At 33.4% G+C, this 12,238-nt stretch overlaps 1 protein-coding gene across 3 annotated transcripts in view; it reads left to right on the top strand.

Moving 5' to 3' along the window:
- Window positions 1-7,723: 7,723 nt before the first annotated feature.
- The window catches only part of LOC121725421 (AN1-type zinc finger protein 6), a 31,227-nt gene continuing 26,712 nt past the window's right edge, over window positions 7,724-12,238 (top strand). Inside the window, exons 1-2 of one of the 3 annotated variants that reach the window (XM_042112402.1) lie at window positions 7,724-7,836; window positions 9,845-9,955. The gene's annotated coding sequence lies outside the window, so the exon portion shown is untranslated. Of the gene's footprint in view, window positions 7,837-9,844; window positions 9,983-12,238 lie in introns of all 3 variants that reach the window. The other 2 variants (XM_042112400.1, XM_042112401.1) reach the window with 2 other exon arrangements.

Raw genomic sequence — 12,238 nt, 5'->3', positions numbered from 1 at the left:
ACAAATATTGGTAATCAAAAAAAGGTTTTATGAATTTAAAAAAAGACAAAGATCACTATAAAACTCCAATTACCTAGGTGGTTGATAAATCGTACTGTGCCTGATTAAGGGTTAATTTATTAGTTGTACTACTTGTACTAATATCCATCCTATTCAAATTTTAGTAGGTACTTACAACTTTAATGTAATGCAGAATTACCGTTTAGCGAGCGCTTGAATTGTCATGAAAATGATTGTGATAAACTAAGTACAACTGATAAATTAAGCAATAATGTACCATTCATGGATTGCTATGCATCCATTTAAAGTTGTTTTCTTTTATGTTCGGTTACAAAAAAAAATAAATGCATGTGAGCTGATCTTATCATTCTTTGCTAGTCATATTGAACGTACAGTTCGACAAGGCTTTAAATGAATATGTCAATGATGTCAATGGGCGCTGCTGGTATAGGAGAACTGTCAAAAATGACGTTTTTGTATGATAGCAGCGATAGTTCCTTTTCTCGCCACGTTCATTTATTCATCAAGCCTTGTCGAACTGTATGTGCAACTTAAATGTAAGTAATTCCCTTATCTTTGCTAAACATAAGCATCACAATTGTGCATTTCCTAGACATAAACAACGCAACTGTCACACATGCGTTGATTATGCTTAGTATTTCGAAATTTCGAATTATTCAAATTATCGAAATTCTAAGTAAAATAGTCATAAAAAACGCATGTTTGCTTAAGATGTATATTACTAGTAATAAGTTTGGAAAATATCACATACGCTGTTTATGACTAACAATAAAATGAAAACTATAGAAGATATTTAAAAACGAGTGATTGATCCTGGTAGATCTTGTTTCAGCGATCCGAATATACTAATAACTCAATTTCGTAAAAAATGTCGAATGCGTTGTTTATGCTTATGACGGCAATATAGTGCGCACAGATTACTAGTATATATTTGTAGAATTCTATTATGTTTATGCGGGCGCCAGACATGTGATCAAATACGCAAATTCGCCAAGTGTAGCACTGACATTTGCCTATTTGTGCAAAGTTATTGCTGGCATTTTCCTATTTGTGCAAAGTTTGCTCAAACTTTGAAGCCCATGTCTGGCGCCGGCTTTATAATTTAATAGCGGTGGTCAAATTACATCTCAATTTTTTTCAATAATTATTAAATATCGAATAATTCCTTAAAAATCTATTATAAATAATCATTATAATTAATAATAAGTGTCTGGGTGTCCAATTTTTTACATATTTAGTACTTTTATAATTTAATTGGATGTACATTGCATATAAGTTACGACAATATATATTAAGTTTATGTGTACTACGGAATTTGACCTTATATACATGTCGCAGTCGACTGGTTTAAATAGCCGTTCAATCAAACAGCTAGCCCTTTGACTGAACAATGCCACTCAATCACACGGCTATACGTCGTTTAGCCGACTTGTTGACTACAACGTTCAACACTACAGCTAGACGATGTTTAGCCAACTGGTATAATGTCAAATTAACTAGGGCGACCATTAGCTTAATAATATGTAATTTGGGAGAATAGGAAATTTTTGGTATTTTATTGAAAGATTATTCTCGGATTAAGTTTAAGGGGTGACCAAAAGTTTAATGCAATACTTAAGTAAAAATAAAACATTCTGAGGCGTGTTTTGTGACGGTCGCCGGCTGCTGCCGCAGCATAGTCATAGTTCTAACCTAACCTACTTTTGGACTTTCTGGATTGTGTTTGTTTTTGTTTTGGCGGGGGGCGCAGCCCCCCGAGCCCCCCTTTTGTTTGACGACGGTCGCCGGCTGCTGCCGCAGCACGCTCGCTGCGCTCGCTCGGCTTCCTCTGTGTTGTGGTCTAAGTTCTAACCTAACCTAACCAACTTTTGGACTAGGGATTGCAATTGTTTTTGTTTTGACGGCCCCCCTTTCGGAGCGGCTGCGTCCATCCATTTCATAATCCCGTAATTTCTCCTCGAATATTTGTTGAAATTTTGATTCACTCGTATGTGCCTCCACAATTTTTGTCTCTTTAATAACACTTGTAACTTTTATTAACTACTTTCTTTCCGAAAAACAAGCACAAACACCAACAAATACCTGCTAGTTGACGCCATATTGTAAATAAAACGCACCTAGCGCCGCAGCGGTGCGCGCTGAACTACTTCAATTAAACGGCGGCTTTTGAATCAGCTGTAGTGTTGAACGTTTTGAGCGACTAAAATATTCAATATAAAAGCTAGACGTGTGATTCGATGGCGTTGTTCCGTCAAAGGGCTAGATGTTTGATTGGACAGCTATTTAAACCAGCCGGCTGCGACATACATACAAGGTGTATTTTTGTCTTTGTATTTTCACAGATAACGCTTATTACATTTTAAATATTGTCACCTTGCACATTTTTATCATAATAAAGTTCTCTTAATTTTTATTTCATTTATAATTTTTCCCGCCTGTCATGACTTTCTTGACAGACTATAAACCTATATAGTATCCTTAATCTGTGGTCAGTGCGTCACTCAAAATATAATATGTCAAAAATTTTGACAGCAGAAGTGTTGCCAATATAGATTGTTATTTTATTACAGTACAAAATCATAAAGTTAATATACCTAGCGGAATAAAGAAACAAAGGCCTGAGCAAGAGCCAAGAGAGATATCACTATCAGTAACACTGCGTGGTGAAAAGAGACGTGTGATACATGACATCAGCACTCTTTTTTTGACGTCCAGTCGGCACGTGCCGCACGTTGACAATTTAATGTCATTGAAATCATGTTCAATCATGCTTGTGTAAGTGTATACGTTACCATATTACACAGCTGAAACTAATTTCGGTTTCGTTTGACAGTTCGAGATTGTTGCTTTATTTCGCTAGGTAGGTATATTAACTTAAAGCCCGTCACAGACTTAGCTATATTTATGGAGTCTAGATGGAGTAGAACTATCTCTGTATGTAAAAAGTGTCCGCTGAAATGCGTTAAATTAGGGTGGCGCTACAGTAGCAACAGGGTAATTTTAAATCATTTAGCAGCTTTTATTTCAGCTATTTTAGGTTATATTTTAATATACTTCAATTTATATTTTGTCACCAACGCCTACATTCATTCCATACCCTTTGCTGCAGCTAGCGCCACTCTTGGAGGATTTTTCAACTGTTATTTACTGCGTACAGCAGCGGGGCTAAAATGGTAACTTTTAGCAATTCCTCTCAATCAATTCAGCGACGATATTACGAGCAATATCGTAGGTGATTCATTTAATTTTGTAAAATAACGTCCTACGTCAATGGCAATTCAATTCATTAGCAGATTCATAATTGAAACTGTATTGCCATTCTGAAAAACATAAAAACGAACATGACCGGTTTTTTTTCTACATTCATTCATGATTTTATGAATGATCCATGAAATATTTGATATAATTGTTATATTTTATGTATTAAACTGTACATTTATTGTATATTTGTTCATTAAAATCATTTTATAACTAAAAACAAAATGTTGTTTAATAATTTCACCATAATCTTCAAATATCGTTATATTTTCGTAACGTTACTGCCGCAAGGGCATCTATGCCCATATAAATCAGTATGAAAATTTAACCGATACTTGAAATTATTAATTATATGGAAACATAATAATATGGTGATTTTGATTTAAAGAGAAGTATCCTAAGCATATGCTACCAAAAAGTAAGATTTTGCACCAAGGTTTGCTATGGTTCCGAAGATACTACGACAACTCCGGATTCCTTATAGATAAAAGTTTGGGGGTTCCGGCGTTGTTTTACGAAGAAAGCATATTATTATGCTACTATGTAAATTACATTCATCATCATCATCATCACTACCATCACACCACAGACCAATTATACATAAGACTCTTAAATCCCATTAAAAACAGCGTGTCTGCAGTTTTTAGTTCTCATCTGAACGATAGATGGCGTTGAGTGTATCAAATTAGCCTAACAAATAAAAAATACAATAAATAAATGCACCACCTAGTAGACTATTTTTAAAACACGTTCACAAACTGCAAAATTTTCCCAAAGATGTTGCTGATTAATTTTAATCGGAAATGACATTTATTAAAGCTTTCTTAACTCTTTTAGTTTTTGGCTCTTTTAAAATATCTATATTTTTCTATAAATATAGATACTAAAAAAAAATTGATTTTTTTATTCCGTTGAGCTACCAATGCGCTCATCCATCTGTTTCTCTGACATTATGTATTTCTATTGCTGCTATAATACTAAATACTAAAAACAAAATAAATTAAATATTTAAGGTGGGGTATATGTAGCTTCACTCAGCATCCTCTATCAGTTGTATCACGGGGAGTGCTCTGAGGAATTGTTCGGAATCATACCTCCTGCAACTTTTCGCCATCGCCCAACGCGAAAAATATACTTACCATCCTCATCACCTTGATGAGTGGCAGTCTTCCACCGTGCATTTTTGCGTAACTTTCTGCCGCGCACTGTAAAACTCTGGAACGAACTGTCACCAGTAGTATTTCCGGACCTATATGACCTGCAAACCTTCAAGAAGAGAGCGTATTCCCTCTTAAAAGGCCGGCAACGCACCTGCAGCTCTTCTGATGTTGCGCGTGTCCATGGGCGACGGTAGTTGCTTTCCATCAGGTGACTCACGACTCACAAAATAACGCTCGTTTGGCCTCACCCTAAGGGTTCCTTGTTGACTACGGAACCCTAAAATATGCGTCATGTCAAATTTTTTTTTATGAAATAAGGGAGCAAACGAGCAAACGGATCACGGCTCACGGTTCACTGAATAATTCAATTAATCAACAATCTTGCGCGAAAATAAATAGTACTAGCACACCCGCGTGCACTGTGCAGTGTTCGCTGTAAATAAGAACAAGTATGACACGTCCGTGTTCGCGTGGAATGGCACGTAATTTCAAACGCGGTACAAGAAGGAAGTATAGATGTCCGCATCTGGCACAGTAAAATTTAATACAGACAGACAGACAGACGGCCTGACAGACCGAAACTATAAGGGTTCCTTGTTGACTACGGAACCCTAAAAAGTAGGTAAGCACAAATCTTGCGAAAAAACTTTGGTGCTCGAAGTTGGGCTTTGAGTGAGATTTCGTGCGTCTACTAACATGAACGGAAGGTGTCGCGTCGAACTGGCATCGTTGCATACCAAAAATTACCGTTAAAAATATCAGTATTAATAACGTTATTTTTATACCATAGGTATCTAAAAATGTTACCCACAGAATTGTATGAATATTAACGAAATGTGTCGCGTCGAACTGGCAACGTCGCATACCAGAAAATAACGATATTTTTACTTTTTACGACTTTTCATAGAAAAATGTCAAACAAATGAATTGCTTAGTACGAATCATTAAATGAATTGCACGTTAAGAGAAGTTTAAGAATGAATCGTAAATGATTCATTGTATGATTCAACTAAGCGACCATTTTAGCCCCGCTGGACACTTTTTCAAATATCCCCCATATATGATAGTTCTCCTACATCAACCCCCCATAGCGCTAATATATAATAATAATAATATTATATATAGTGCGGTCACGCGAAAATTAGTATAGAAAATATATAGTAATATGCCTTTTTTTTTTATGCCTAGCTATAAAAATATTAATATACAATGTGTCCCGACACCGGTGTCCGATCCTTTAATGTCATGATCTATGCCATATTTTATCGACAAATTGGCTCTCAAATTTTTTCTCTCTCTCGCGGTTGTAAAATGGCAGCCATTTTTACAGCCGCGTTTTATTTTAAAAAGATAGAAGAGGTTTTTATCTTACATAAATTCTTTATTTCAATGCTCTAAGTCAGACAGTTTAGAAGTTATAACGATTTTCCTATGAAGTATAGGTCAGATTAGTATGAAGTCAGAGAATTTTTTTTTTCAAAAGTTGGAGAAAAAAAATTAGAACTATATTTGAGTGACAAATTGGCTTTCAATTGTTTTTTTTCTCCAACTTTTGAAAATAATTTTTTTTCTCTGGCTTCATACTAATCTGACCTATACTTCATAGGAAAATCTTTATAACTTCTAAACTATCTGACGTAGAGCATTGAAGTAAAGAATTTATTTAAGGCGAGGATAGACCCCAATTTGTTATTCCATGACTCCCGGTTTACCTAGTTCCAATATAATAACGAAGTGTTAAAAAATATGAGATATAAAGCACAATATTTAAAATACCTTAAACCATAAACATTTTAATAAAACGTAATACTTTGGCTGTAATTAATTTACAAACTCACCTCCGAAAAAACTCTATTTCATCGAAATATTTACTAGGACAATTATACATTTTATTTGAATAAATTGTTAGTAAATCTATATTAAAATCTCTTTAACCGAACAATTTTGTTTCTTAATATTTATTTCCAAAGATATTTAAAAAAAACATGAAAAATAGAGAAGATCGGCCCGAGTAGTTACAGTTTTATGCTAAGCTAAAATGAATCTTATTGCTATGCGTACTATACGCTTGGTCGTTGGTTGTGTGGAAGGTTATCGTTTTTGATTGAGATTAATCACCGCCTTAAAATGAAAACCTCCTCTATATTTTTGTAAATAAAAAAGATTCAGTTTAATGTGCTAGATTTTTGGCAAAAAGCCATTATTTAAAAATTGCACATTTTTTTTCTTAAACTTTGGTTTTTCTATGTTTGATTCCACGAAATTTATAACATATTGCCTGTGTAAGCGTAGTCTACAAGTTTAGCTATCAAATGAGACCATTTTTATCTTCATAAGATATTTACATGAGAAGTATTGGTCAGATTAGTGTGAAAGCCCGAGAAAAACTAAAATGGCTGCCATTTTACAACCGTGAGAGAGAGAAAAAGTTTGAGAGCCAATTTGTCGATAAAATATGGCATAGATCATGACATTAAAGGATCGGACACCGGTGTCGGGACACATTGTATATTATAGCTAAGTCTGTGACGGGCTTTATAAATATATAATATTTCATTACCTATTTTATGTAAAAAAATATGTCGCAGGCGGATTGTATAATCCGTTGTTTTACATTACGGCTAACTGTTTAAAAAAACTGGGCCGTTTTGTAATGCTGCGGTTCAACGATTAGCCGGATTGTCATTGCGATACGTTCTTCAATAAGGCGGCCCACGTTTAGCCGCATCGTAATTTCCTCTTACCGGTACTTTCGTCACTGTTTTACATTGATAATAATAGAAGTAATTTAATTCCTCCTGAAAATTGTTCTGAAATTTACTGTTTTCTTTGTTTAATTCACTCAAAACTTCCCAACGCCATTGTTGTTATGTCACAGGCAGCGCCAAGAGTATTAAGAATTGGAACTAAAAACAGTCAAAGAGGCGACTTATCTTTACTGCGAGGCCTAGAAATTCCACTCTCAATGCGTCTAAAGAAGTTTCACTTCAAAAAGTTGTTTTTTAATTAATTAAATTGTTAAAGGCTCATTTCATTATTAAATTGTTTTTTACAAGTACTTACGAGTTATGACTTATGTGACTCGTGACTCGTGAATTCGTGAGTTATTAGTTATGTCTTTAAACTGCTTTTAATTTTAATAAGAAGAATGTTGAATGTTGATAATTTGTGCAATTTTAATACACGGTCTATTATGTAAATGTATGCATGTACAAAATAATCATTGAAAGTACTTAAAATAATATTTTTAGACCAAAATAAAGTAGAAATTTTTAAATAAATATGGCAATCTTATTTCGGTCACGTGACTAGTCGAGGTTTTGCAAACGGTGAGTGGAGTGCCTTGTCATCAAATCATTGAAATTTTGGATGTTTTCCTTCACAATTTGTATTCAAAGTGAGTAATTTTGAGAAAATTAATTTAAACAGCATGTTTTCTTTATGTGTTGTGTACTTGTGTCTGTGAAATGTGCCCCTTGTGCCCTAAAATTGCACCTTGTTTCGTGATGAGTGATTATATGACGCCATTTTCTTCGTGAATGCCAATTATTGAAATTCTTACTTAGTAACTTTGTTTCCTACGAATGTACATCGATAAATAAAATGAGACAGTGGAATCAAGGGTACTTTGTCTTGTAATAACTATTCGAATCTCTCTTCGTTAGTATTTCCGTTTCATTGTTCGTTTTACGCATCGTAATCGTGACACCACCTTCCAATTAATAAATACCTATTTTAATGTCTATCAATTCGCACTACTTAAAAACCTACTGCTTGGTCACAACACTTCACTTTCGAGAAGTATTTAGCATAGATAATTTCAGAACTGAGAGAAATAATATTGTGAGAATTTTTTTTTATTATATTCATTGTGTTCATGCGCCATCGTCTGTGATAATATGACAAGCCCGATGAACCAACTTTAGTAACTTTATTACGCCTTTGTGTACTAAAACTTGTGATGTGATTTCCAAAACTATAATATTGCAAGATGCTAATTAGCATATTCTATGTTAGACATCTAGTTACTTACTAAAATCTATTTCACAAAACAGTGAAAGGTTTCTTCATTCACTTACTGGAGCTGGAGGTATATCATTTTTATATTCACCACTTTAGAATTATGAAATCTATATTTTAATTGTTAATGACAAAAGAAAACAATATTGTGATCTATGTATATTACTTATGTGAATTGTTAATCATATTATATGGAACTAAATAAATTTTTAATTAAAAGCTATAAATAGTTGTCCATAACTTTTTTGAATTAAAATAATAAGTAAGAGTATGTAATGGCAAAAGTCCAGTCATAAGTAGTACATACTAAATTATATTCTTGAGGTGGCATAATTTTATAAAAAGTTTTAAACTTAAAAGTCTTAAGTAAAACCAAACAATATTCAGTTTGAAATTACTTAAATTTCTGGAATTACATACATACATTACAATTAATTCATTTGTGTATTCATATGAGAAAAAACATTTTAAATATAAATCTTAATTGTGAGGTAACCCTGTTGCTGATAATGTAAGTAATAGTGACTGACCAAAATTTCGGTTTCGCCCAGTTTTGGCCAAAAAATCTAGTTTCGGCTTTAGGTTTTGGCCAAAATATAGCTGAAACTTTCGGCCCCGCCGAAACTCTATTGTTCGGGAATGTGTCATTTGGTGAACTTCGAAGTCAACTCGTGCTTGCTCGCCGGCGAGGTTCCGTCTCAGTTTGCCACCATCCATTTAATCGCATTCTGATGTCTTGTTTTATACAGGCTTAGTCACAAAATATTGTGGAGGTTAATTCTTAGTAACTGCATCTAAAGACACACCTTTTTATTTTTTATTAGTGTCCGACCGAAACTGATTTTTCAGCCGAAACCGAACTTACTGCCTTGGTCTCCGTTTCGGCTGAAACTGAAACCGAAACTTGACAAAACATTTAAAATTACGATGATTTACTAAAATTTACCATTTTTTAAACATTAGTGTGTATAAAAAATATTTTTGTGGCTTAATATTTTTTATTTAAATTAATAAATCTTACTTTCTGTTACTCCTACTAAGTTGTGATACTTCTTAATCAAAGGCAATACATGTTTTATATGTATGTTCCCATTTCAATTATATTGTTCTAAATTCTAAATCAAGGGTCAGTAAGGAAACCTATGATGCTACTAATTTCAATGTCATAATATCATTACTGGAGGCATTAATGAAATATATAGGCACATTAATTTGGTCCAAGTCTGATGTAATACATATTTACAGTTGAAATTTTTCAGTTGTTATGAAAATTAATTCAAAAAGATTATAAGCGATTAAGCCTTTTGTCAATAACAACTTTAGTATTTTGGGAAAGTATAATCCAATATTATGTAGCACGTTTGAAGTTTGTTGTAATGTTTCAGGTGGTGCAACTATTCATTGTGATGCCGGTGGATGCTGACCTCTACTGCACAGAAGTGGTGTCGCATGGTTGTGAACTAAGAGGCCTGCGCACTTGGAAAGACATTTGTCTAGTAAGGAATTCACTATTTCAACACCAGGTACTTTTTCATAATATGTTTTGTTGTACAAACTAATGAACAGTATCTTAGACTCACACAAAAAATAATTTAAACAAGAAATAAGACAACTAAGTAAGCCATGTTGATTTATTTGTCTTATACACCGTAAAAGCTATTTAGTAGACAGTGATATATACATGTAGAATTGTTTTATGTTAGGAAAACTAAGACTAAAAAAAACCGGCCAAGTGCGTGTTGGGCCACGCTCAATATAGGGTTCCATAGTACCGCTAGTTTTGGAAAATTTTTGTATGGTCAATGAACATACATATTTTAAAACGTGTTTTACAATACTAACAACATCATCTCAGTTACTATCAAAGGAATTTGAACGAAAACTTCCTTTATACTTCGCTTAATACATCTTTTTTAGTTGATAGACTATTACTCAATAACTTATGAAGTCTTCTTAGCCGTGATAGTTTTCTTTTTAAATTCAGCATAGTTCCTACTCCCGTGAAAAACTATATTAAAAGTAGCTTGGCAATTGAAAAGCAACCACCAACCTTTAGGTTAGGTTCAACTAGGGTTGCCATCCGTCCGGATTTCCCCGGATTTGCCCTAGTTTGAAGGGCGTCCGGGGTGCGTCCAGCCGGGTTTTTGAAAAGTGTCCGGGTGCACGGACTTGAGTTAAGCAGATTTTTACAAATTCTTATTGGAAAAGCAAAAATTGGCAAGACGTTATCGTAAATACTGTTTAAAAGGTAAGGTGGAAATAACCACATTTCGGCCAAATGTCCGGGAATTTTGTCGTGCCTGACCGGCGAAGGGAATTTGGGTGATGGCAACCCTAGGTTCAACCATAATAGAGGTTTTTGGAGCAAAGGACTCGTTTCCAGCTCTCAATAAATTAAAAAAAAAAAAAAACATAATAGAGGGTTTCGGGGGCGATAAATCGATCTAGCTAGGAATCATTTTTAGAAAATGTCTTTTAATTCGTGTTTTATCGATAATCCATAAACTGAAAAATATGATCCTTCCTGACATCTATTGGCGAATAATAATACTATTTTATGAGCAATTGCTTTAAACAACACAACAACAGCTAGAGCTATTCCAGCAGATCTGGAGGCTGGATTAACTTCACGTGTATTATAAAATTAAACAGTACTTTTTTGGCAGTTAGGTTCACTCCTTAAAGAGAATAAATGTTGCCTCAAATTTCTTAAAAAAAAATTGGTTAAAATATAGTGTTTAAAAATAAAGCCTTGAGGGTAGGGAATGTTATTATTCGATAAATTTACTATTCGAATAATTCGAATAAATATTTTCCAAAAATGTTCGAATTATTCGAATATATATAATTCGAATAATTTGAAAATTTTTGAAAATAAAAAGTAACCCGAAGCTTCTTACAACCTTTTTTGTTAATAGTACTATAAAGTAAATAATTCTTATTTTTACTTTTATAACAACATAACTTTTAGTAAATGACTTACTACTTAGTTAATGCTCATTGTTAAACACTTTAAAAAATATGTAGGTATATGTCGTAGTCATCTGGTTTAATCTGCGATAAGATTGAATGACTAGCGCATTCATTGAATGACTAAAGGACAACTCGTCAAGACGTTGACTGTGACATTTAACATTTTGACTTAATGTCATATAATATAGTGAAGTTGTTAAATAATGAAGATGCTATAATTTGTTCTAAGTTTCCGTTAGCCGGGGTATAGTTTGTGCGTTTTAAGATGATATGGGTGACAGTTTTCATATTCCTTGCTACGGGTTTTTCTTACAAGAAAACCAAAAAAATGTAATAAATTATATTCATCTACAAAAACAAATGTTTCATATAATTGTAAATGAATAAAAATGAAAAGTTGCTAAATGCTAACTTATTAATATAAAATTATAAATGTTAACTGTGAAATAGGAGTATAAAATTATTGTTACGAAAACATTTGAAAAAAGTTAGATGCATGAAACGGAACTTATGTCAATAGAGATTGACTCTGTTGAATCGAAATCAAATCGATAAAAAGGGCGGCCATCTTAAATCGCCGGCACCACTGAAATGTCAGTACGAAGTTCCTTTACAAAGCGATTCGATATTTTTAAATTATCGATTAATTTTTGTTAGGTAACTTACCTACTATTGTCAATTATAATGTGTCACGCATATCATCATAAACCCACGAACTATAGTAAAAGGTAAATCGACGCTGTCATATTATTTAATTACAAAAAAAAGCACATTAAATAAATTTAACCAACGAAATATCAACACAG

Source organism: Aricia agestis, chromosome 3 (assembly GCF_905147365.1).
Source record: "Aricia agestis chromosome 3, ilAriAges1.1, whole genome shotgun sequence".
NCBI lineage: Eukaryota > Metazoa > Arthropoda > Insecta > Lepidoptera > Lycaenidae > Aricia > Aricia agestis.
Note: the sequence above shows the minus strand (reverse complement) of the source record. Positions and strands in the feature narration are given on the sequence as shown.